General features: G+C 34.4%; 1 pseudogene; it reads right to left on the bottom strand.

The window, feature by feature from the left end:
- Positions 1-3,515: 3,515 nt before the first annotated feature.
- Positions 3,516-3,582, bottom strand: LOC128287221 (small nucleolar RNA R71; annotated as a pseudogene).
- Between the last annotated feature and the right edge of the window lie 23,220 nt (positions 3,583-26,802).

Here is a 26,802-nt window from a genome sequence, read left to right as displayed (position 1 = left end):
AAGTTAGTATCCTCCACACGACCACACAGACGGGCGTGTGACTTGGCCGTGTGGCATAAGTCAGTATACCCTACAGGATTAACACGGCCTAGCACACAGCCTAGCGTACGAGCGTGTATGGCCATTTTTATGGCACACGGGCGTGTGTGTTGGCAGTGTGACCCGAGTCAGAGAGTTACATAGGTTCAGACACGGGCTGGGACACGACCATGTGCCTCCATTTTGAGTGTCCACACGACTTGTGACATAGGCGTGTCGGGTGGCCGTGTGAGACACACGTCCTGGTCACACGGGTGTGTGTCCCTTATTTTGGAGAAAAAATTTTAAAGTTTCGTGAAAGTTTCTTGAGTTATCAGTTTAGTCTCGAACCACTCTCGAAGCATGTTTAGGTCCTCGAAGGCTCGTATAAGGGACAAATTGATTGAGATTGAATGATGAACGCTTGAATTGAGAAAATGTATGCTAAATGGATGTTTAATTATTTTGTAAGTTCGGTAATGCTCCGTAACCCTATTCTGGTGTTGAAGACTGGTAAGGAGTGTTACATGCAACATATTCTGCCGCCACCCTATGAGACAACTTGCAGTGGAGACTCAAGGAAGATTGACCAACATTCCACAAGAAGTATATTGAGATGTGGCAACGTAGGTATGAGTACTTACCAACGTTTGAACCATTTCTCACACTAGAGTTGGTGACATCTCCGGATTACATGGATTTGTTTAGACATAACGAAAAGCCATATCTATTTTTGATTGCGAAAAAGAGTAGGCAATGTCGCTGTAAGAGGCCAGGATGAGGGCCCATGAGACCTAGGTCGAGAGAACATGTGGTGGGGTAATCCACATCTGCCCCAGCTCCACACAAGGACCCAATTACCGTGCAACCTCCTAATTAGTATGGTTAATGTATTTTTAATGCTAACCTAGTTTTTTTTACATAAGCACCACAACACACACCATAATTCACTACATCAACACCTTCTCCAGGTGTATATTTCGCATGACCTTGACCCACTGCACTGTTTTACAAGCTCATGCCATTTGAAACACTAAAATATATATACTTTTTCATCACTTTCTGAGCTTTAATTCATGAAAATTCCAAGTATTTTCTATCAGATTTTCTGCTTTCATTATAAAATAACTAAATTGGACATTATTTAAGACACATGTTGACTTTTAGCAATTTTGATATTAAACTTATGTAATTATTCTAATGTTGAGCAATTTTGTGCAATGGAAGCAAAATCAGCCTTGAAGTCACCCTAGAAAGATTAAATTCCTGGAGCATCTCTGAAGCATTAGTTGATGAATTTACGACCATGAACATCCAAATTAACATACTCAAACTCTCTAAAAAATTAGTTTGATTCGATTAAAAATTGGAAGATAAATTGGGCCAACATGATACGGAAGTAAGGGCCTAAAGTGCCTAATTGAGGAAGGAAAAAGCATGAGCCCAAGGAATAGCCCAAAAACATCCATCTCCTGCCCAAATCAACTCCCAAATCTAATTAAAAATAATTTCAAAATAGCCCCTAAACTCCTTCACAAAGTCGTTCCAACCCCTCCACTTTATGGAACCAAGCTAATTTTAGCAAAGCCATTCAAACCTCTCTTCCTACAATCAAGGTTCGACCATGGGAGGAGAAAATTAAGGCTCTCCCATGCTATTTTTAGCCTTCGCAAGCTTGTATAAATAACCACCCTCCTTGCCTTTAATTCATTACTCATTCATTCACCTCTCATCTATTCCTTTCATCTCTTCTACCCTTTGCTCTCTCAACTTTCCCTTCTCCCATTTCTAATTTTTCCCTATTGAAAAAGAGTCTTGCAAGTCCTTGGATCAGCAACAATCAACATCTTGGAGCCTTTGGTCGGCAGAACAAAGTAGAAAGAAGAAAGGGATACACAGTAGCCTGACTTTGGAGAGCACTAGATTTGTCTTCTAGTCTCATTCTCTTATTTCTTTTAATTTGTTTTGATATTATAAACATAAGTGCTAATTGTTTTGATTTTTTGATTTAATTAAAATAACTTAATTTGTGTTTTTGTTAGATTGATTACATTCTACTTGCTTAAATTATTGAAATTGTGTTTGTAATGTTATAGGCCTTAGTAATTTGTTTATTTAGATAAAATTATGTTTATGTTACTCTTGCATTATAATTGTAAAATTGCAATTGAATTAATTATATAATCGGATTGAAATTATAATTAATTGACATAATATCTAAATGGTGCATGTTTAATCTTCTTAATTATAAAATTAGATTAAACGAGTAATAGTATTAACCAATATTATTGCCTTACATAACCTAAATATTGTTGTGATTAGACTTGTTTCAGTATATAAATATATTGTTACTTCTCTCTATCTTATGCCTGCTTATGAAAATTAGTTAATTAATTTAACATAGACATTTGTTAAACAGGTTAATTAATTTTAATAAGCATTTTTTCATCAATTAACAAGGAACCAAGTTGCCATGAATTATTCGTAGCATCATGAACATTGCTTTAATAATTCCAAGTCATAGAATAAGATTAATCTAGCACACCTATGTCATATTGATTAAACTTGTTAAAGTCTTGCTTTTATCATTGTTTTTTTTTAACTTAGTAAATTTAGTTCTTAGTTAATTTAGAAAATAACTCACTCCCTTCAAAATATTTTTCCACTGCCATTTGATTAAGTCTATATTTTCATAAATATTTTCTTTTATTATCCTTGTGGATATGATAACTCGATATACTTATCACTTTATTACTTGTTATGATTATTTACACTTGCACATTTCCGTCGTCCCAAATTTTTTGCTATGTTGTTGAGGACTGTTAAAAAGACATTATTTGTGAAATTATTAATTTTGCATTTTGGTCTATTTTTCTACTGAATCTTAATTTAATTATTTTGTATTTTTTTAGGTGTTTATGATTATTGATCGAATTATTGACTTGCTCCTAATAGATCCTAAAATTGAAAGAACTTTTAGACAAAGAAGATGGCAACTAGCTCAATGACAAATAGAAAAGATGAACCTTGATAACCAAAATTAAGAAAATAGAGAAAATTATGCTCAAAATCCTACCCTTGTTGCTGATGACAGGGATTGAGCTTTACGGCAATACCATGTCGCTTTCTCATGACCTTAATTCAGGAATTAGAACAGCCGAGATCGAGGCACAATAATTTGAGCTAATACCTATTATGTTTCAAATGTTTCAGACAGCGGGCCAATTTAGTAGGTTGCTGATCCTCACCTTCACCTCAAATTGTTTATGGAGGTGAGTGACTCCTTCAAACTAGCCAGAGTAATCGAGGATGCACTAAGGCTGAAGTTGTTCCCATATTCACTATGGGATAGAGCTTGACCCTAGTTAAATTCATTGTCACCTGATTCAATTTCTACACGTCAAGAGTTGGCAGAACGCTTCCTAATGAAGTATTTTCCACCTAGCAAGAATGATAAGTTGTGGAATTAGAACACTCTTTTCAGCAGATGCATGATGATTCTTAGTATGATGAGGCATGAGAGAGATTCAAAGAATTATTACAAAAATAACCTCATCATAGAATTCTGCCTTCCATCCAATTAGAGATATTTTATAATGTTCCGAACGCACACATAAGGATAGTGGTAGACGCTTATGCAATTGATGCTCTCCTTTCTAAGTCTTATAACGAGGCTTATGAAATCATTCAGAGAATCTTGCAGTAATAATTACTAATGGCCAACCAATCAAGTAGCTTCAGGAAGCTGAGTCATAGGAGTACATGAAGTGGATGCCCTTACTTCACTTGCAGCTTAGATATCCTCAATATCTTCAATGCTTAAGAATTTTACTGCTAATGGATTTAATAATGTTGCAGGTCAACCACCTAATCAATTCGAGAACATAGCCTATGTATATTGTGGGGAAAGTCACTTGTTCAAAAATTACCCATCAAACTTAGAGTCCATTTATTACATGGGTAGTTAGAACTAGAACAGAGGTGGGAAAGGACCACAATCCAACTTCTATAACCCATCATGGTGAAACCACCTGAATTTTTCTTGGAGTAACTAGGGGCTAGACCCAGTAACACATATGTGTAATCCAGACCAACCCAACCACCAGGGTTCACCCAACAAGTTCAAAAACCACCACAAGCCAAACCTTCCAATGGTTTGGAAAACTTATTGAAGGTGTACACGGCTAAGAGTGATGCCATGATTCAAAACCAAGTAGCACTAATTCAAGGCCGAGCTACAACTTTGAAGAACTTAGAAAACCAAATGGGCCAGCTTGCTACTGAACTTCAGAACCAACTATAAGGCGCTTCTCCCAGTGATACAGAAAATCTAAGAAATCCCGGTAAAGAACATTGTAAAGTAGTATTTTTAAGATGTAGAATGACGTTAGAGCCAAATATTATCACAGTAGAAAAGGAGCCCATTGATGCTTAAGATAAAATGGAAGTTTAGGCAAGTGTTGAAACTCCAACTTCACAGGAACCAGATTTTGTGAAATCTAATAACGTAACTGTAATAACCCATTTCTCTATGGTGTTGGAATAGTGGTTTTAGGACCACAAATCTGACGTGTGAGTTCGTAAATATTACTATTTAATATTTAAGAGTTAAATATGGTATAATAATAAAATTTAATTTAATGAATATTGTTAAAAGAAAGAATAATTTGGTTCAAGTGATATGTCCCTAAAGTCAAGTGGTTTTAGAAAATGAGGGATCAAGACCTCATTTCTATAAATCGAGCTATAAATATTTTATGATAGCTTATTAAGCTTAGTTATTAAATATAAGTATTTTGTTAAGAATTTTTGATGATTTTCAAGTTTAGGGACTTATTTATGAAAATGGTAAAATTCAAGGAAAATATTGTAAATTATGGATAAATATGGATTGTTATAAGATTGGGTAAAAATTAGCTAGCATGATTTATGGTTAAAAATGGTGAAATTGCAAGTTTCGGGGTTAGGGACTAAACTGCATAAATGTTAAAATGTTAGGGGTAATTTTGTAAATTCACCTTAAAATGGATTATAGGCTTGAATTAATTATGTTAAGTTACTTTAATGGTTTAATTGAATAAAAAATATTATTTAGATTAAGAAATGAGCCAAATAGATCAAAATCGAGGAAAAGCTAAGTGTTGGATTAGTTGTCGACTTTATTTTTACAACTGTAATTGTTGAGGTACATTTGTGTAGGGATTTAAAATTGTTATTGTTGTTTTAGAGGGAATGTTAATTTATAAATGTGATATGTATAATTAGATGGATAGTATTGTATTAAATTAGCATAATGGATTAAGTTGTGAAGCTAATTAAATTAAAGTTTATATATGAAAAATATGAACTTCACTTAATGTGTAGTGGAATGGTATAATGGAATGATAAGAAAGATTTTGGATGTATAAAATTGAAAAAAATGTATTTGATGAAGCATATGTGAAATGGTATGATATAGTGAGACTTAAGGAATTGGATATGTGAAAAGGTCCCGTTTGAACCTTGTAAATACCTAGGATACAAATGACATGTCATTAGGGTTATATGATTTCAAGTACTAGTCTTGAATATCCTACCAATGGCTAAGGTCCTGCATTTATTACGGATACTTCATAGCTCGTGTGAGCAGTATCATGTAGCTAACATTACGACCCACAGTTCATGTGAGTAGGCCCATTTAACAGCTCGTGTGAGCACTAATGGAAAGGAAAAGTTACGATCACATGTAAAGGCACACAATGTGTGTGAGCATTCCCGAGTGTCCCTATTCTAAACTGCTCAACGGGTAAGTAAAGGTTAATGGAAAGGCATGTATGAAAATTTAATGTTACCAATATTCATATGACAGGGAAAGATGAATATGCTTATTCAGTATGAAAATGGATGATAATTTATCGAGTGATGGCTGAAATATGCATGGAATCTATTTCTTAATATATGTTATGTTATATAGATGTACTATTTACATACTATCTATTAACCATATGATTTCAATGGAAAGTATGTGTAAAGGATATATGTATAGGTGATGAATTATGGATGAAGCCTAAATGTTTATCATGTATATGCCATGAGATACTTGGGATTTATATGTAATGATATATTTACTAACCTTATGAGGTGATATGTATAGGAAAGGAAGTTTGATATACGACTTGATGAGAGTAGGTTTGGTTTAATATGATTGGTAAGTTAAGTTTCGCTTATACGAATTTAGTAAGCACTAAATGCTTACGTAATTGTTTCCTCTATCTTGTAGATTATCAGGAAGCTCAGTCGGTTGGAATCTCGTCAGAGTATCTCACACTATCTATTTGACATATTGGTATTTATTGTTATTTTGGTTAATTGTTATAAATAACATGTAATAGGGTTGAAAGGCTATTTAAGTGAAATTGCTTGTCTTGAGTTGTGTTAAGCTTGTTGTGGTTAATAAGGTAAATGCTGGCATGAATAATAGTTGCAAACATGGGTGAATGAAACCTCATGTGTAACACCCCTATCCCGTAACCGTCGCCGAAATAGGTAAGGGGCATTACCGAACTTGTAACTCATATCAGAACAGTAAAATTTTGAACTTTTTCTTGAAATAAAGATCATTCATTTAAATAAGTACTAAGCACAACCAGGGATAAAATTCAAACTTCTCTAAGTAAACATTCAATAGATGCCATTTTCGCATGGCTTATATACATTAACCAAAAATATTCTTCCGCCACTAGTCTATTCTATACATGCCATAAATAACTCAAAACATAACAGTAACAAGCAGTGGATAGTGATAGCGTGACTAGTTGCTGACGATCCCCGAGCCTGTAGCTTCGAAGTGAGATCTATAAAACAGAGAAAACAAAGTAAACGGAGTAAGCATTACAATGCTTAGTAAGTTTTAAGCAGTGTCAACAGATAACCATCAAATTATAACATAGTTGTTCGTATTTATATTTCACTCTTCCTTCGGGCATACCATCCCTTTACCGAATATGCACATCTCATCATATACAATAGGCAGATAAACTTTCACATAAAAGTGAGCTCATGTGACATAGATATACCGCAAAATTTCACATAACCTCTCACACCGATCCGATGTCACATAATCATAGGAATAGTCTCATAGATTGCTCACGATGCATCACATAACTACCTTATGATTTAGTTCAAATCAAGCTCACATATAAACTTGGAGTACATACTGCTTAACCTTTCGCATTGAATATATTTATAAGCAATTCTTATTACGAAGTCTTATAGCTTTAACCTCTACTCGGATTATCAGCGAGACCTTTAGCTCGATTTAAATCTCCACACGGTTATCGGGTCTTACCCGGACAAAATCTCCACACGTAGTCATCGGGTCTTACCCGGACAAAATCTCCACACGTAGTCATCGGGTCTTACCCGGAATATATTTCCAAGTTTCATGTACATTTAATCACATGTTACAACATTCACATCGACTGTCATATTTGTAATTCATTTGCCTCATCAAATATCTAATAATACACACCTTTCACATTTGGTCGTTCGACCACAATATACGCACATCGCCTACATATTTCACACTAGCCATTCGGCTTTACCACATATACATACCTCATACATATTTCGCACTAGCCATTCGGCTTTACCATATATACATATCTCATACATATTTCACATTAGCCATTCGGCCTTATCACATATATGCATGTTCATATTCATCATATTGGCCATTTGGCCTTATCACACATATGCATGCTCACATTCATCACATTGGCCATTCGGCCTTATCACACATATGCATGCTCACATTCATCACATTGGCCATTCGGCCTTATCACATATATGCATGTTCACATTCATCACATAAAATCCTAAATCAAAATATAAATTTTCATGTATTCACATCACAATTATCCAAATATACTTCACATACCACATATACTATCATGTATACACTTTGTCTTGGCTGAATCTACATCAATCATTTTCTAATGAATAATTCAATTTCACGCCATACTCTCATTTCATATTTGAATACTCATAAACTTACACTTTCACAAATTTTAATATCAAAGATCCATCTAACACTCATATATCATTTTACAATATCACGATTTAGAATTCACGTATGGGTTTAATCAATAGCTTATGAGCAACTGAAACAAGTTTTATCCATGTTTACAACAAAATCACATATTCACTATGAGCTGTTTTCCTGAGCAATAGTCACTAAATTATTTATAACTGGAGCTAAAAAACTCCAAATCACTTGCCGTTAATTTTCCCTGAATATAGACTCGTATATCTTCTATCCATAAAGTTTCCAGAATTTTAGGTTTGGCCAATCAATACCAGATTTTTCTTAAAGTTTCCCCTGTTTCACTGTTTGACTAATCTAACCACTCTTCACTACGAATCAAATTTTTCATTGTACAGAATTCAAAATGTGTTCTATTTGATTTCATTTGAAACTAGACTCATTAAGGAGTCTAAGCATATAAATTTTATCTTATAACCATTTTTGTACAAATTATAATGATTTTCTAAAAACAAAACAGGGGATTTCGGAGTCATTCTGATACTGTCCCACACAACTTTAAATATCTCTTTATAGGAAATTTCTTTGCTTACATGGTCTCTTTTATAAGAAACTAGACTAACTAAGCTTTGATTACATATTTTATTCAGCCCATAATTCCACACCAACAATTTATAGTGATTTTCTAAAATCACGTTACTGCTGCTGTCCAAAGCAAATTATTACAATTTGCTCTTAAATTTCCAAGTCCAAACACTTATGAACTTACCATTTGAGTTTAAGACATATCATGGCCACATCATATCTTATTAAATCAACTCATTATGTCCTATTATGATTGAATTTACTCAATGTTTAATAACTTAAAACTTACCTCGGAAGTTGTCGAACGATTTCAACGGCTATTCGATTACCTTTTCCTTTCCCCTATCCAACTTTGATCCTCTAAGCTCTTGAGCTAAATCAAACAAATTTACTTCCCAATCAAACATAGTCATACGGCATCCATATACATTTTAAAACCAATTCATTTGAATCAATTGACCACTTAAGTCTATTATCGTTCGTTTTAAAATTTGTGTACTTGATAAGTCACATTAACAATTGTATATGTAACTTTAACACATATTTATATTCGAATGTCTCACTGACACAAGTCGTATACATAAGGTATCAACATACATATAAATATATTTTAGTCGATTACTCAAGTTATGCACAACATGTATGTATATACACTCTCATATTCATTATTATAAATGTTGCCGAATACTCATTTAATAATCAACTCATATATTCATACATGGACGATTTGAAGTTTCCTTTAACCAATTATATAATCGGCAATGGCTACAATAACTTATCAAGCCTTAGATACTTCTTTAACCCTTTTAACTTCATCTTATTACCCCTAAAGTCCGAATGCACACATAACAAAATATAATGCCAAAACGCCATTAACTAATAAAATCACACATACACAATTTATATACAAATTTCATCCTCACAATGTATATAATTCATTCGGCCATTCATCACTCACCTAACAAAACTTCATATCAAATTCCTATGACCGATCACACCTATACTTACATTCCAATATTCGTAATATTCAAAATCACATTCTAAATAAAATAGTCATGAACAATGCCGAATCCTTAAGTGTTCAAACATAAATTTTTTACTAAACTCAAAACATATAAACAACATTTGTTCAAGACATCAAACCTCGTTAATTTCGCTATTACTAATATAAACATTCACAAATCATATTCTTAGGAAGACCGATTTCTTTCCATAACACATTCATCATCAATACTTAGATGAAACAACCAAAATCCTTCCTTTATACCCTAGCCGAATGCTCCAATCATCCATCAAAATTACAAATTTTAGCATGGGCTAAGTAAGAACCATGATTATTTACTTAAAACAAGTTAAAATTTCACAATTTGACATAATATACTAACCTTTTTAATGACTCAAGTGACCAAAAATTCTTCCCCTCCTTTGTTTCTTCTATTCGGCCAAGTTGAACAACAAAGAAAGAACTTTGTTTTTCCTCCCCTTTCTCTAGTCACGGCAATGGGGAGTAAGGGGGAGACAACTTTGGTTTCTCCTCCCACTCCCCTCATATTTTATTATTCTTCCCACACATATTAGCATAAAATGTCTATAATATGTTTTACCCCATAGCATGGCAAGCCACCATCTAGATTTTTGGCTAATTTGACATGCAAACCCTTCTTTTATACAACATGCATTAATAGGTCCTTATAGATTAACCTATCGCCTTTCAAAAGTGTCACACATAAGTCCTATTACTAAATTCACATGCAATCGACTAAATCGAAGCTTAAAACTTTCACACATTCATATTCACATATAATAAACATAAAATATGACGGCTAATTATTTTTATGACTCGATTTTGTGGTCCCGAAACCACTTTCCGACTAGGGTCACTTTAGGGGTGTCAAATGATGCATACTCCATAGGTTCTATATGGTATATGGTATGATGGCATGTTTTGGAATGGTTATTTTGGCCATTTTTAAATACTTGGATTATATGGTCCATTTTGGTTTGTTTGTGATGATATGTAAATGGTTATATGTGATGTTATTTTGTAGTTAAAGAAATTAGGCCTTATGCTTAAAATGAGGCTATAATTCCTTGATTTGAATAATGAGGTTTTAGTATAAATGTGGTGCCTTTGGTTGACATATTGGTTGGATAAATAAGGATGTTAGAAATAGTATGTTTAGATATGTTTAAATGATGTTTAAGTCTTTTGATTGTGTTCCCAAATGGAATGGTTGGTTTGGTATGGTTTGGTCTTGAAATAGCTTGAATTTAGAGTTAATTTTTGGTTCACACGGGCTGTCATATGGTCGTGTGACACACACAACCTGGCGAAACGACCATGTGTCATTTGAAATTTCTTAGTGTTTCATGCCAGTGAGTTACATGTCCTAGTACATGACTGTGTGTGGCAACTCAATGAGATAGACGAGTGAGGACATAGGTTGGAACATGGTCGTGTGTCCCTTTGATCGAATGTTACACGACCAGGGCCATGTCACACGGCCTGGCCATATGACTGTGTGACCCTTGTTTTCACATTTTTGCATTTTTTCTTAAAACTACTATTTTATTTCAAATTAGTCCCAAATTGCTTCTAAGCTATTTCTAGGGCCTCGAAGGCTCAATTTAGAGACCAAATGCTTATTTTTGATATGTTTTGAATTAGATTAATTTATTTTATGTTACAACGATATATGTTTTCTAATTGATTGGTAATGCTCCGTAACCTTAATCCGACGACAGAGATGGGTTAGGGGTGTTACAGTAACCCCTAAACTAGTCAATTTTCATAAACTAACATCTATGTTAGATGTAGAAAAAAGTGTAGCAGAAGAATTGCATAGTACAAGTTAAGAACCCTCTAGCACCCTACCCGCAAAGACTTAGAAACAAATGTAAGAAATCCAATTCAAGAATTTCTTAGATGTGCTTAAGCAACTTCATATCAATATCCTATTGGTGGAAGCTTTTGAGAAAATGTCAAATTATGTGAAGTTTATGAAGGACATCTTATTAAAAAAAAAGACATGGAGAATTTGAGACGGTAGCACTAACAAAGGAATGCAGTGTGTTCTTGCAAGATAAATTACCCCCAAAGATAAAGCACCCAAGATGTTTTACCATACCCTCAATATTAGGACATCTTATTATGGTAAAACATTATGTGATTTAGGAGTGAGCATTAACTTGATGCCCATGTCTATGTTCAAAAATTATGGATAGGAAAAGTTAGACCAACTACGAATACACTTCAACTGGTAGACAAATCCTTAGCACATCTAGAAGAAAAAATCGAGGATGTATTAGATAAATTTATTTTTCTTGCTACCTTCATTGTTTTAGATTTTGAAACATATAAGGAAATGTCAATCATCTTAGTGAGGCCTTCTCTGGAAACTGGAAGAACACTAATTAATGTGTAAAAGGGTGAGCTTACCATGTGCGTTTAGGATTTCCTGATGTAATTGATGAATGTTCTATAGTAACCGAAGTAGAGTTGTTAGCTGCAAAATGGGAATTCAATTCTATTGAAGATCCAATGGAACAAGTCTTAATGTTAGACCCTCCTAGTGATAAGGAATAAGTGGAATATTGTCACACCCCAAAAATCGGGGGATCCAAAAGGATGAGTAAGGTAAGTATGTCTACAGTTGGGCACACTGTGGTAACATAATCTGCCACCCCATTGGCCTGATGGTAAGTTAGAGTATTGGTGCATACTAGCACTAAAGCATCCCCCGTTGGCAGTTTCTAAGGAATTGATTGCAAGATATTTCCAAAAGAAGAAAGATTACACCTAAGAAAGTACGCGCTTATGGGGAGGTTTTTTTTTAGCACTAAGAGCCTATCAGGTGTATGAGACAGCTATAGGAAACTTATTTGTCTTTAAGATCACGCTGAATGTGAGTCACTGCCAAGATATGGTACGCCCAATTTGGATTTGGAAGGATGACTGAAACAGGCATTCTGAGCTGGGTGAAGGTGAGTCTATGGTAAGTCTCTAAAATCAACTTTTGTATACTGCTTTAATTGAAACAAATGGTTGCTGCATCTGTAGATAAACATGTTTTCTTGAGAAAATATTTGTATAAATGTTAGAAAAAAAGTATTGATAGTTATTTGAACATGAAGTTGCATGATAAATTATTTTTCCTTTTTAGAGAGTGGATACGTTGTATCTAGAAGGTGTGGAGGATAATAACCAGTGTTACACATGTGTGAGTGGTCAAGTTTACGTACAAATATCTTTTGATGTGGTATGAGCCCATTATAAGCTAGTCTGTGATACATGTGAATTAGAGACTTATTATGTAGCCTTCGGTAAGACAGCTATAATGCTAACTAGACTGGCATATCACTAAATAAATCTATGGAAATTCCATGGCCATGAAATCATATGATAATACGCCAAGAGGGCATGAAGGTATAAAGCCATGTAGGAAAAGCCCCATGGCATCCATAAAAATGGTTTGTCGAGACAGTAAAAATGGATTATTTGGAAAGCCTTTGTAGTGTATTGTTAGGAAAGCCTTTGTGGCTAATCTTATGAAAAGTCTTTATGGCATATTTTTAGGAAAGCCCTTTGTTACTAATCTTGTGAACAGCCTTTGTGGCGTATTGTTTGGAAAGCCTTTGTGGCATATTATGTGGAAAGACTGTATGACGAATTCTATAGAGCCTAAATGGCAAGTGGCTAGACTGTATGTACCATGTAGTTTTTGTATTTCTTGGAATTAGATTCTGAGAGAGTTCTTCGTATTGTATCCAACTGAAGAACCCACCTTAGTAATCCACTAAGAAGGTGAGCTTGTCGTATCTGGAGGTAGAGTGGTGTAAGAGTTCGCCAAACCTAGGTTCTATTGGGTGATCAAAACCTTACATTCATATAGTAGTCATAGAGTAGTACCCATATGATATTACCTTGGGAAAATAATTCAGCTACTATCTTAAAAGGGATAATGAAAAATTATTCGGACTATGGGGCGAAGTTGTAACCCACCAGTTAGATTGATCATCTATAGGGTGTTCAAGAGTAGAGACAGATGTATTGTTATCCGCCAAAAAGTAGAAACGTATTCTCTAAAGTCTGAAAGGAGGTCCAAAATTTTTAAGTAGAGGAATCCAACACCATCATTCAAAGGTAAAATTAGTTGAGATTCACTAAGTTTCATTGAACTTGTGGATTTTACTTTGAGATCAGGTTTTTAAGTTCGAACCAATTCGCCAGAGGGGACCAAACCAAGAATGCACCAATTGGATAGTCGTAGAGCGATATTTTGCATACAAAGGGACACTTTGAAAATATGTTATTAAATAACAATTAGAACTGTAGGCCATGATTAAGTGTTTTTTTTAGTTTTCAGTGACATTGTCTTACATTATTATTGAGAATCAGTTGTAATCAAACAACTGTTTATCTTCAGAATCTTTGACCAAGAATGAAATTAAATAGTAAAGCAGCAAGTTCAGTAAAGTGTTTGCCTATCTTAAAATTTTTGTTAAATGTTTAAGTCTGGTAACATCCTGAATACGATCCAGTAAATCGGGTCGGGTATAAGGTGTTACAAGGTAATTTATATCAGAGCTTTCAGTTTAGCCGATACTTTGGCAGTTAAGTTAGAATCAACCCTATATGTATAATACATTGGACCTAGCTTAGTCCCTCAAGTAAGTTAAAGACTTTTTTATGGCGAATACTTTCGTATATTTTTAATATTAGGGTAAGAGATATAGTTGAGAAGGGAAAATAATAATTTCATTGACAAGGTAAGGAAAATCATACAAACCGAACCAATAGATTTAAATACAAGAAAAGCAAAAAAAAAAGTTTCCTCCCTCACCTGACAGGTCAATTGGCTGTATGGGGACTTCATCTATTTGGGGACTTCTTCTAAATCCATTGAATTCTCTAAGTCCTCCTGCTCTACTTCAGGCTCAATGGAAATGAAGAAGTGTGCTAACTACTTTCATTCCCCCTAGAAATTTTCCCAGTCCTCTCCCTTAGGGTTATAAACGTTGAAGTTTAGAGATTCTATGGTGATCCTTTGTAGACAGTTGAAATCCACCAGACTTAGTTTGAGAGGATCCACGATAACTTAGACATGGAAGACCAGGTTGGAATGCAGCTTGGGCAAGACCTCTGTCAAGTTCTTCTTGGTGTCATTCTGGTACTTCTTCAGAGCTTCCTAACTAGATTAACGTAAACGTTCCAGCTCGAATAAGCATTGTTGGTCTAGAGATTTGAATTTCTCTTCCTAGAAAGACTTTTGGTCCTTAGTTGGTTGATCTCTTCCTTCATCCATTTGGCCCAATCTACTAGCCTGGCATATTTGGACTTCCAAGCAAACATGCAAGAGTCTAGATCTTTATTTTGGTTGAGAGATGCCTCATGAGCTTGGCATAATTGAGCTAATGACTGCTTGCCAGAGTGTACAACTTATTCCAAGCTTTCCATTTTAGCGTTGGTTTACTTACAGGTTTCCTGAAGGGCCCAACTCATAAGCCCATATTCAACTAATAAAGCTTTGTAAGACCTTGCCAGTATTGAGAGTGGACATAATTGAGAATTTGAAGAAAGGAATGAGAGGAGAATCTCTTTCACCTACTTAGGCACAATACTATTTTGTTGTTGATGGATGGTACCCAATGAGAAGGGAGATTGCCTAACCTCTAGAGATCCTGCCACAGGAAAAGGTCATCAACTCCGCTAGATGGAGTATTGGTGTGGCAGCGATAACACTTTCATTCTCGTGAACCTCATAATAATGCTAAGACATCCATGTTGACTGTTGAATCGAGTGTAGTAGTATGAAAACCAAAAGTGGACCCTACAGTATCAACATGAGAGTTAGTTTGACTAGGAGAAGGAGTGGAAGACGTACCATGACAAATAATGTTCCAATGGCGTGGACATAGTCCCTAATGATCATAGGAAAAGAAGTGAGGCTTCATTATCCTCCCTACTAGAATTCGTATCAGATCCTCGTTGGAGTTGTGGGGCTAAGTTGTTTCAGCAGAAGGGACATTCCAAGAATCCACCCACAACAGAAGTTCATTAGCTTGGCGGCCACTGGGGCTTAATCCTTGCAGAGAGTATTGGATGATATGTCTAATGGTCTCGAGTTCCCCCAATTATAAAACACGGTCCACCCTTAATCGTTTGAACTGTTGCCAAGCAACTCTTGAGTAATAGGCTGACTTTTCAAGTAGGATCCTTCACGTGGTAGGGACCAATAAGTGGGGAAGTTCTAAGATGAAGGTTTGAGGTCCAATTCTGAATTATGGGCTCAAAACCCTGATGCGTGCTAATGTAACCCATCAAACTGGGCCTAGACATTACAACCCAATCGAAGCAATTACATGGGCCATAGATATGGCAAAAATATTAGTTGGAGTGATTTCGTTCATCTTTAAAAACATGTGTTATTATTTGTTTTAAAAATGAGCTTTTGATAGAAATCCTTTGTCATTATTTGAAAAAGAAACTTTAGTGATTTTTAAATTCAAATTTGATAAAGTGAGTTTGCAAAAAAAAAAAGATTTTTATTTAATAGTTCAAAACTTTATTTAAGTGAAAAAGTCCAATTTATTCAATTCATAAGTATAATCCATGCACAATGTCCAAAGTAAAAAATCCCATGCCACAGTACCATAATTTAACATAAAAAGTCCCAAAAAGCAATAAAGTCCATAAAAATCCAATTCATAAATAAGAGTCCATATTTATTTAAAAACCAGTTCCAAGAGCATCACCGATGATCGTATCTAAGCCCTAACCAGGAGCATTATCTAAAACACATAAGTAAAGTGGGTGAGCTGTAAAGAGCCAAGTGTAAGATCAACACAAACATAATCACATACATAACAAAATATCAATCTCAACATATCAATCATCATAATATTCATAAATTATAACATTGATACTTATGTATGAACATGACAATGTATGCTTTAAAACAATGCACATTTTATAAAATTTCCAACCCATCACCACTACACACCAAAATCGAGTTCCCTAGTACTCGTCTGTCCAAAACAGCATTTGTAGATAGGCCACCTCTAATTTGTAGATAAACTACCACTGATAACATTTTGTGGACAAGCCACCACTTATGTAGATAAATTGACACTGAAACACTTTGTGGACAAGATACCACTTATGTAGATAAATTTCCACATACTTTCACCTTTCGCGAAACCCACCCCATGCATGTGATATGGAAATTTCACTTTTTAACAAATGTGAATCCCTTTTACACTTAGGCACACAAACATGCTCTCATAATCACATATCACTTAATAATCACTTATAATCACTTTAACATGTTTTAACATGCTTTTGACATTAGATCATGGATATCAATTTTCACATGCACATATATAGACATCTCATGTTCTAAATCATCAAAGTATCACACATGCCATATATCACATATCATAAGAGTGAGAATCACACATATATCACAATCACAGTTACCATCACATCGTGTAGCATGCTATTTCGCTTAGTTAAGTTTACTTACTTGGTATTTCTTCTCGATAAGTTTTTCAACTATCTTTTGAAGTACTTAGTGTACTTGCGTTTGATCACGATTTTAATACTAATATACTTATTTAACACCACATTATATTTAATCTAATAGTATTGAACCCACACTTTTTTCATAGATCCAATGTGCCATAATCCCCTAGTAGTCATTTCGATTGGATCCAAATCCAAAAGACATATCAAACACACAAATAATGTATTTTGGTTAGGATTCGTCAAAGATGTTATATTATTGAAAGGTTAGTCACTAAAAAAATCTCACCATAACACTTACCCCACAGTTTGTACACTTGAATCGATGATCTCTGATCCAAAGTTAAAGATCTATCCTATTATTATCGATAAGACCTTCAAACAACATGAGGAATAATGTTAACACATGAATAAAAAATAACTTCTATGGCCAATATACCATTCGACCAAGAGAAAAAAAAATACTAAAGACGTATAACCCACACTCACACAACTTGATCAATTGGGAATGGTCGAAGGATCAATAAGGACATGAGATTGAAGAGTTGGGTGATCTAAAAGTATCACCAAAGCAAATAGTGTATAAGATTAACCATAATAAAAAGCATGGCAAAGAAATGAGAAGAAAACGAGGAAAAACTCATGTAACCCCCTAAACCCGACCTAGACAATATGGTCAAATCTTGATGATCACATTGGCCATATTGATATTTCAGAAAATCATTTAACTATTCTCTCTTAAAAATCGGTGTTGCTAAACATGTCATTGTAACTTATTTGAGAAAACCAAATTTTGTTTGAAATTATTTCTATTTAGAAAACTCAAATTTTGATATTTTTCAGAAAACATCGTACTTAAATTAAAACATCGCAGCGGATAATTTGCATATCTAAAACTCATTTTTCATTTTTGAAATGTAGAGTCAATATATGTCTCGTAAAATATCGATTTTGTGAGCAGATAGTGTTGAGTTTTGAAAAACAAAAGTATTGAATTTTGAAAACACCCTTGTTGTGCCATGTTTGACTTAGTTATGAAAAATCCATCGTAAATTGTCAATTTCACAATGTTTTAAATGATGATTTTAAAACTTAAATCATGCAGAAAAATCCAAAACCAAAATAATCCAAAGTCCAAAAGAAAATCCCAAGCAAAAATTATAAAGTCCATGAAAGTCCCAAAATAAAGCATAAGTCCATAACCATAAAAATCATATTTCTGAGAGCCGATGACTGAATCCGAGTCCTAACCACGAGGATTATTTGAAACACACAAGTAATGTGGGTGAGCTTTAAACAACTCTGTGTGAGATCAAAATAAATAAATCCACATACTTATCAAATTATATATCAATCGCAACGTATCAAACATTATTAAATTCATAGATTATAACACAGATACTTATGCATGGTCATATTGTTTCATATTTAAAAACAATGCACAGTTTATAAAAATTTCCTACCCATATCTGCTACACACCAATATTGAGTTCCCCAGAACTAATCCATCCAATAACACACCATTTGTGGACAAGCCACCACATAAATAACAAAAACAACCACATAGAACATTGTGGACAAGCCACCTCATAGTTACCAATAAACTACCACATAATTGCAGATAAATTGCCACATATCTTCCTCCTTTAACGAATCCCACCCCATGCATATGATATAGCCATTTTCTCATTTTAATCAATTCTCATTAACATGTTGTAAACATGATTTACACATAGGATCACATATCACATGGTCATATTCATATTTTTATAATCGCATAACGGAATCATAATGATAACACAAAAGCCATACATCATATTTCATGAGAACGAGATACACATATATATCAATACCAAATAGGTGCAATTTGCACAAACATCACAATCACATAATATAAACACATCACACAATTAACTTTTCATGAACAACGGATAAAGTCACTTACTTGGGTTTCTCCTCGATGGGGTTTTCAACCCTCCTCAAGATTACTTAGCGTACCTACGCATAAATAGTTAATAACATACTAATATAATAAAAAAAAACTCATCACACGACATGAGTTAAAGATCCCACACCTTATTGCAGATTTAAACCATATGCTCCCTTTGTAGAGGTCTTGTTTGGATCCAATCCTAATTACAAATCTAATCACATGAATACTCTTTTTAGCCAAAATCTAACAAAAAACAAGTCCTTTAATATAAGATCTAATGTAGGAAATCTCACCAATACTTACCCTTAATTCAGACACTCGAATCCGTTACTCTTATAATGCCACACTATTGGTTTCCTAGAGGGTTGTTGTTCAGTCTTTCATATCACATGGAGATTGAAAGTTAATCTCAAGAAAGTAATTATAGTTGAGTCATCATTCGAGAAGGAGGGAAAAGAAGGGAAAGTTGATGATTCTATCACTTTGCATAACTTACACCACTAGATAGCATAACGAAGTCAAAGATGAATCTCAGAGAAAGGTTCGGAGGTTTGATGATCTACAAAGGATCATGTGATTGGTAAGATTCATACACAAGTAGAGTGAAAAAAAATTAAAGAATGAGTCAATTAGAAGAAAAAGGTGAAATAAATTAGAAAGGAGAGGAAAAGAGGAGAAAAATCCAAATCCCAGTATAATCAGCATCGGCGATAGTTGCAATAGTAGTGGTCTAGTGGCGGTTCACGGTGATGATGGGGACATGAAGGGTGGCAATTGGGGGAAAAAAGGGAGACATGAGGGGTGTAAATGATGGTACAACTAAGGCTCACGGTGGAGGTATAGAAGTAAAGATGAAGGGAAATGGTTTGTGGTTGCCAAAAAGAGAGAAAATGGTGGAAGAAAAAAAGAAGAAAAGAGAAAATGGAAGTGAGGGTGGTGGACGGTTTAGGAGGCCTTTGGGGTGGTCAACACTTTTGTTTTGGAAAGAAAATAGTGTAAGTAATGAGAGGGAACAAATGAGCAAAAAGGGGAATGTGTCTCACAACTTATGGCAAGTTTCCCACCTTTTATCTACAATCGAACCATGCAACACCATACAGTTATTCGCCAATAGTGTCGCAAACACCTTCTATAGAGGTGGGTCATCCTTACAACCGCCTATTCATATAAGGGTGATGTACAGCAGATGACTAGGACATAGACGTAGTGAACCATAGAGGAAGGAGATGAATATGAAGATCAACATCAAGGTGCATATGAAAATGAAGATGAAGACAAGGACAATGACGATCCACCAACCCAAATTGTTTAATGGAACCACAGGCGTACTCCATACCCACCCGATTGTAGCACACATTTGGGGCATTGATGATTATGTTATTTGAAATTTTTCTCAAATACTTTATTGTTTAGTTTGTGAAAAAAAATTTACATCCAAAATGTACACTTATTTATAATCTATGTAACAAATTTATTAAATTGGTTTGCTTTGTACCATATCGTATGGTGAGTTTGAATAATTTTTTTCATTTCTGTTATTTTTTCATTAAAAATTTTTCCCATCCATTTGTTAATTACAATATTTTCAGAAAGCAATGATTTGCTCACAAGGTACGATAAAATATTAATTTTTTATTTTGTATTGTAATATATCTTACTTAAATAATTAATATTAACTTACAATTTCCAAAAAAATTAATGAATAAACGAATGAGTTAGTGTTTACCAATGAATGAGTTAGTGTTTTAATTAGCTCCTCTCCCCGATGTTCCCTAAAAGTGTGGACATGATGCTTAGTATGACCTGGATTCCCACAGTAAGTACGTAACCTCATAATGTCTCCCTGCTCCCAATATCCATATTGCCTTATATCCGAGTTGATTTTGGCCAACCTTTTGTCTTATGTCACAAGTTAATATCCGGTACCAACTTAAAAGGAGCATACGATGTAGGCGACCACATGCTTTCATCCGAGATAGGTGGGAATCCAAATTTCCAAACATTATATGTGCATTGTAGCCTGTAAACTTCTACAACATAAGTCATGTAATCTACATGTGCCGAGACACATGCCACAATGTATATGGGAATGGATAACAAAGTGCTTGAAATCTCCCACAATTGCAAGTCATTTGTCTCAAGTCTACACGATATGCTCCCTCGATAACTTCTTCGATGGGTTTATAGAACTCCATAACTTGAAATATTTGATTTGGACATGAGTGACACATTGAAGACATTGAGGTTGCTCTTTCTGCATTTTCCCCAATATCTTTCAACACTAACTCACACCAAACATGGCCGCCCTTCATCTGATCCTTGTATCTTTCAGCCTACTTTGGAAACAAGGTTGCTAATCAAAAATATGTTTTTTTGACCATTGAGGTTACTGAAAAATGATGCGCCCACTTCAGTACAAAATTAATGCATTTCACTAGGTTTGTTATCATGTGCCCATATCATAGTTCTCTATCATACGACTGCATCCACTACTCTTTGGGTATCCTATTGAGGTACTTCACACCCTCTCAATTAACAGATTGTAATTTCTCCAACATTTCATTGAATCGATGTTAAACGAGCTCGTACCTTGTCGATGACAATCAATATTATATTCAAGAAATGTGACTGAATGTATATGTTAAACTATTATCTAGAAAAAAATATTATGTGCAACATACCCATGTTAATGACATATCACCGCTCCGCATCCTTATGGTATCAACCCATGTAGTTGAACCCTATATGACATAAACAATACCTATGGTGTGCACGTTCTTAAAGGCTTGAACGTCGATCGATTACATCCTGTATTTTGGGGCTCCTGTCAGAAATTATGCATATATTGGGTTGCGACGCAACATGCCTTCTCAAGTTAGTTAAGAAAAAATCTCAATCATCTTTGAATTCTTTGGGCGTTATTACAAAGGCTATTAGTAGGATTTTTCAATTACAATCATATGCAATAGTCAAGAGCAACCGATGCTGGTACTCTTATACATGAATGTGCTGTCAATTTGTACAAGTGGCTTACAATACTAGAATGCAGTTATGATTTCTTGAAAGTCCAGAAAAATGATGGAAAAGTCTTTTTTTAGGGACCGAGTAGTCGTAATAATACGCAGACTCCGTTTGCAAGTCGGTTATGAAACATGGTACGTACCTCTCTAGCACCAATCACCATTGCTACAAATCATTATAGAATTTCTCCCACCTGCTATGCATCTTTTCCAACACCATCTATTTTTCCAACCATGCCTTGTGGTAGGATACTTGTGGTAGGATATGGTGTAATTGAACTCACTATGGATATGTGTGATCAAAACTAGGATTGGAATCCTAGGACTCGCTTTCATCATGAGTAATATAAAATCGAATATCATGTCAAAATTTAATTTCAGATAATTGTTCGACATGCCTAAAAATATAATAAATTGGGTCACCATATGTAATACAATGTCAAAAGAAGGTCAAAATCCAAATTGATGTTGTTAACCGTCATACATACCAGGAACAACACATGTGTATGGATCAATAAATTTCCTAATCATCCAGAACGCTGACTACTTCCTCACAGATGCCATGATTTTCTATGGATATCTTGTTCCCTGCATTGCGTAATTCGCCTCATATTTCTCGAATCGGGGAGCATGTAATGTTGAAGTTTACCCCATGATGTATGATATACCAGTTGAATGCAACTACAAAAGCATCTTTGGAGACAAATTTCATCCCAACCTCTAAGTTTCCAAAATTTGTTGACGAACTCGCATGCCCTAGTCTTCTATAATGGAGGTTTGGGAATTTTAAGCCACCTTTAGCTTCAAGATCGACATTAAGCATGTAGGGTGTGGGTGTTCAAGCCGTGAAACCTAGATCATCCTATCGAGTAATATCTGAAGCTTTACCGTCAAAACCACCATCTTCTGGCTCAGTAGGAATGGGATTCGGTTATGAAATTACTGCAATTTTTGCATCATCCGACCTGGACTCCTATATTGGGTCATTATCGATTTCAAACACCTCTTCGTTCTCTTCATCTGTTGGTCACCCTTTATTATCAACCCCGGTTACATGTTCAGGGTTAGATGTGCTCTCGTCAGTTGAGGTTGTCAGGAGTAAATCATTTGTTCGTGTAAACCTGATGTCAATCCCAAAATCAATTTGTTAAGCCCACCAAAGTAACTTGATGGTGTACTCGTGTAAGTGTTATAGAATTTGAACATCGGTGTGCCAAAGTTGAAATCAAAAGCACTCAATGAATGTCGTCCGGGTGTGTCGTAGGCTTAGTGACCAAATATGCTAGACTGTCCCCCGTAGTTGTAATCAAAGGGTGAAACCGATGAATGCCTCTCTATTGATGACAATTCTAGGGTGTCCATGTAGGAGCTTTGCAGTAATGAAGTGAATCCACCGCATAATTGTATGGTCGGTCTTTCTACTTTTTGATCTAAGTGGAATTTGGTGGACACGGTGTAATTGAGCTAGGCCTACGGTTGTCGACATTGACGAACTGGGCATGTAACTCTAGCATAACATTCCCATTAAATAATGGGATTTTTTCACCATATCTAGCTCGATGTCCCCTATGATCTTAAATATTTTATATATAATAGGGTTCAATGACGTTAGATATGTACATTTCAAGCTCAAAATTCTTCTCCGGATCCCCACTTTCTGCCTAATATTTGTTTGAAGCTCTTTTAACGTTATGCTCCGTTAAAAGCCAAACTTTTAGATTGGGCTAATACAAAAACGTGTGATATCCCCTGCGATATTAAATATGTCATATATAATAGAGTTCAATGACGTTAACTATGTGCATTTCAAGCTCAAAATTCTTCTTTGAATCCCCACTTTTCGCCTAATCTTTGTCCAAAGCTCTTTTAATGTTATGCTCTAGTTAAAAGCCAAACTTTTAGTTTGGGCTAATACAAAAACGTGCCCAATTTCAATCTTACAAATTTGACAGTCATAATGGATAATAGTTCTGACTCGTGTGCTCATCTTGAATTAAATAGCCTGTTCCACATGTTTAAAATCGAGAAAATACTAAAAAAATATAGTTCTTATCACCCAAATTAAAGGACCTACACGTAATTTAATAAATTACATTTTGATTGGACAACTACATCAAAATTTAAGTTTTTTACGAGAATCCTCTTCTCCTAATGCCAAGTATTATTATGGAAACAATTTGCTTGAAAGATCGGTATGGAAACTCAATGGAATGTATTGTGTTTATTTTACAGAGAATAACACCCTAAGGCACATTAAATGATTTGATGTTCAACACATGTTGCCCGGGCATCATGGGTTTTGAGGTATAAAAGTTTAAAATTGTGAGGGAGAAAACACTCCTCGTAGGGGGCAGTTTTAGCAACGTAAAAAAAAAATTTCTCTACAATTTTATCCCAGGATTCCCAAGTTGGAGTTTTCGAAAATGAAAATGGTGGGGGGAAAATGCTCCCCATAGGTGCATTTTCAGCAAGGCAGCAATAAAATCATGTAACTTAAGAATCCCGCATTGCAGTAGGCTCAGAGGTAGAAGTTGGAAGTTAAGGTTAGGATTGAAACACCCAGAGAGAAAACATTCCCTGCATGGCGTATTTTCTTGCCACATGTCTGACATATCAGTGGAAAACGCGTCCTGCAAAAAGCTTTTTCACTACCTTGTCAGATGAAAATGCACCTTATAGGGAGCGTTTTCTCTCTAGTGTTTCAACCTTAACCCTAACTTTCTACCTCTATGCCTACTATAGCTTGTTGCTCTCGGGATAAATTTCATGCACTATTCACTACAGCAAAACAGGTTTTTAGCGGCATTTGAATGAAAAACGCCGCAAAACTTATGCTAAACGCCGTCATTTTAACTGAGCTTCAGCGGTTTTAGCGGCATTTTTTGAAAAGCACCGCTAAAGATCGAGTATTAGCGGTGCCTTTTAAAAAACACCGCTAATGTTAGATCTTTAGCGGCGCTTTACAAAAAACGTCGCAAAATATTTAACACAATGCCGTCATTTTGTATTGAGCCTTTAGTGGGTTTAGCGGCACTTTTAAAAACACTGCTAAAGATCAAGTATTAGCGGTGCTTTTTTAAAAACACCGCTATGTGTACACCTTTAGCAGCGTGTTTTAAAAAACGCCGCAAAAGAATTTTGCAAAACGTCGTCGTTTTGTATTGAGCTTTTAGTGGCTTTAGCAGTGCTTCTAAAAAAATACCGCTAAAGATCGAGTATTAGCAGCGTTTTTTAAGAAACGCCACTATAGGTACACCTTTAGCGGCGCTTTTTTAAAAATGCCGCTATATGTACACCTTTAGCGACGTTTTTAGAAAGACGCCGGAAAAGAATTTTGCAAAACACCATCGTTTTGCATTGAGCTTTTAGTGGCTTTAGCGACGCTTTTTGAAAAACGCCAAAAAAATTGAAAAAATTAAAATACTATTATTTAAAATAATTTTAAAGATTTTTGGTATATGACTAATTGTTTTTTAATTTATATGTTAAATATTTTCTTATATAATTGTAAAAGAGATAGTATTCATTTAAAATATTGAATTAATTATCATTATAGTTTAGGGTTTACGGTATATGGTTAAGGGTTTAATGTTTATGAGATACTATTTTAAGGTTTATGGATTATGGGTTTAGGGATTATGGTTTAAGAGTGGTTTAACGGTTGGGGTTTAAGGTTTAGGTATTATGGGTTAAGGGTTAGGTGTTCATGGTTTAAGGTTTATGTTTTAGGATTTATGATTTAGGGTTTAGGAGTTTAAGGTTTAGATTAATTAGTATTTTTTAATTTATATGATAAATATTTTCTTATATAATTATAAAAGATATAGTATTACTTTTAAAATATTGAATTAATTATCATTATAGTTTAGGGTTTATGGTTTAGTGTGTATGGTTTAGGGTTTAAGCTTTAAGAGTTACTATTTTAAGGTTTATGGATTATGGTTTAAGGGTTGGGGGTCAATGGTCAGGGGTTTATGGTTTATGGTTTATGTTTTATAATTTAGGGTTTATGGAGATATGGGTTAGGGGTTAGGGGATATGAGTTTAGGGTTTATATTAATTAGTGTTTTTAATTTATATATTAAATAATTTCTTATATAATTATAAAGAGATAATATTAATTTTAATATATTAAAATTATGATTACTGATTTAAATTGTTTAAGAGATAATAGATAAACTTTATATATATTAAATGGTTTAAGATTTAAGGTTTACTTGAGATTTGTTAAATGATAAAATTTTATACGATCAATTAATGCTTTTATATTTAAAATATTTAATCTAAACCATTTCATATATATCTAAATATTAGATTAAGAAAAAACATTGATAAATAAATAAAAAATGTAACTGATTGATATGAATAGGTAACTATATATATTTAGGGTTTAGCGTGTAGGTTTATTGTCTATGATTTAAGATTTAGGATTTAGGATTTGGGGTTTGGTGTTTGGGGATCGGGGTTTAATTTTTAGTGTTTAGGGATAAATATGGGGATCGGGGTGCAATTGTATAATGAACTTTAATTTGATCTAGTTCTTGTAAATTATTAACACAATTATTGATATAACATCATTTTATATTTATTTATTACATACATAAATATTTATATTAATTCAATATAAAATATATTGATGTATTTATTTTTAAAAATTTCTATGATTAAATCAAAAAAAACTTAAAATTTAATATTTAAA

The sequence above is a fragment of the Gossypium arboreum genome, chromosome 13, assembly GCF_025698485.1.
Source record: "Gossypium arboreum isolate Shixiya-1 chromosome 13, ASM2569848v2, whole genome shotgun sequence".
NCBI classification, from domain to species: domain Eukaryota; kingdom Viridiplantae; phylum Streptophyta; class Magnoliopsida; order Malvales; family Malvaceae; genus Gossypium; species Gossypium arboreum.
Note: the sequence above shows the minus strand (reverse complement) of the source record. Positions and strands in the feature narration are given on the sequence as shown.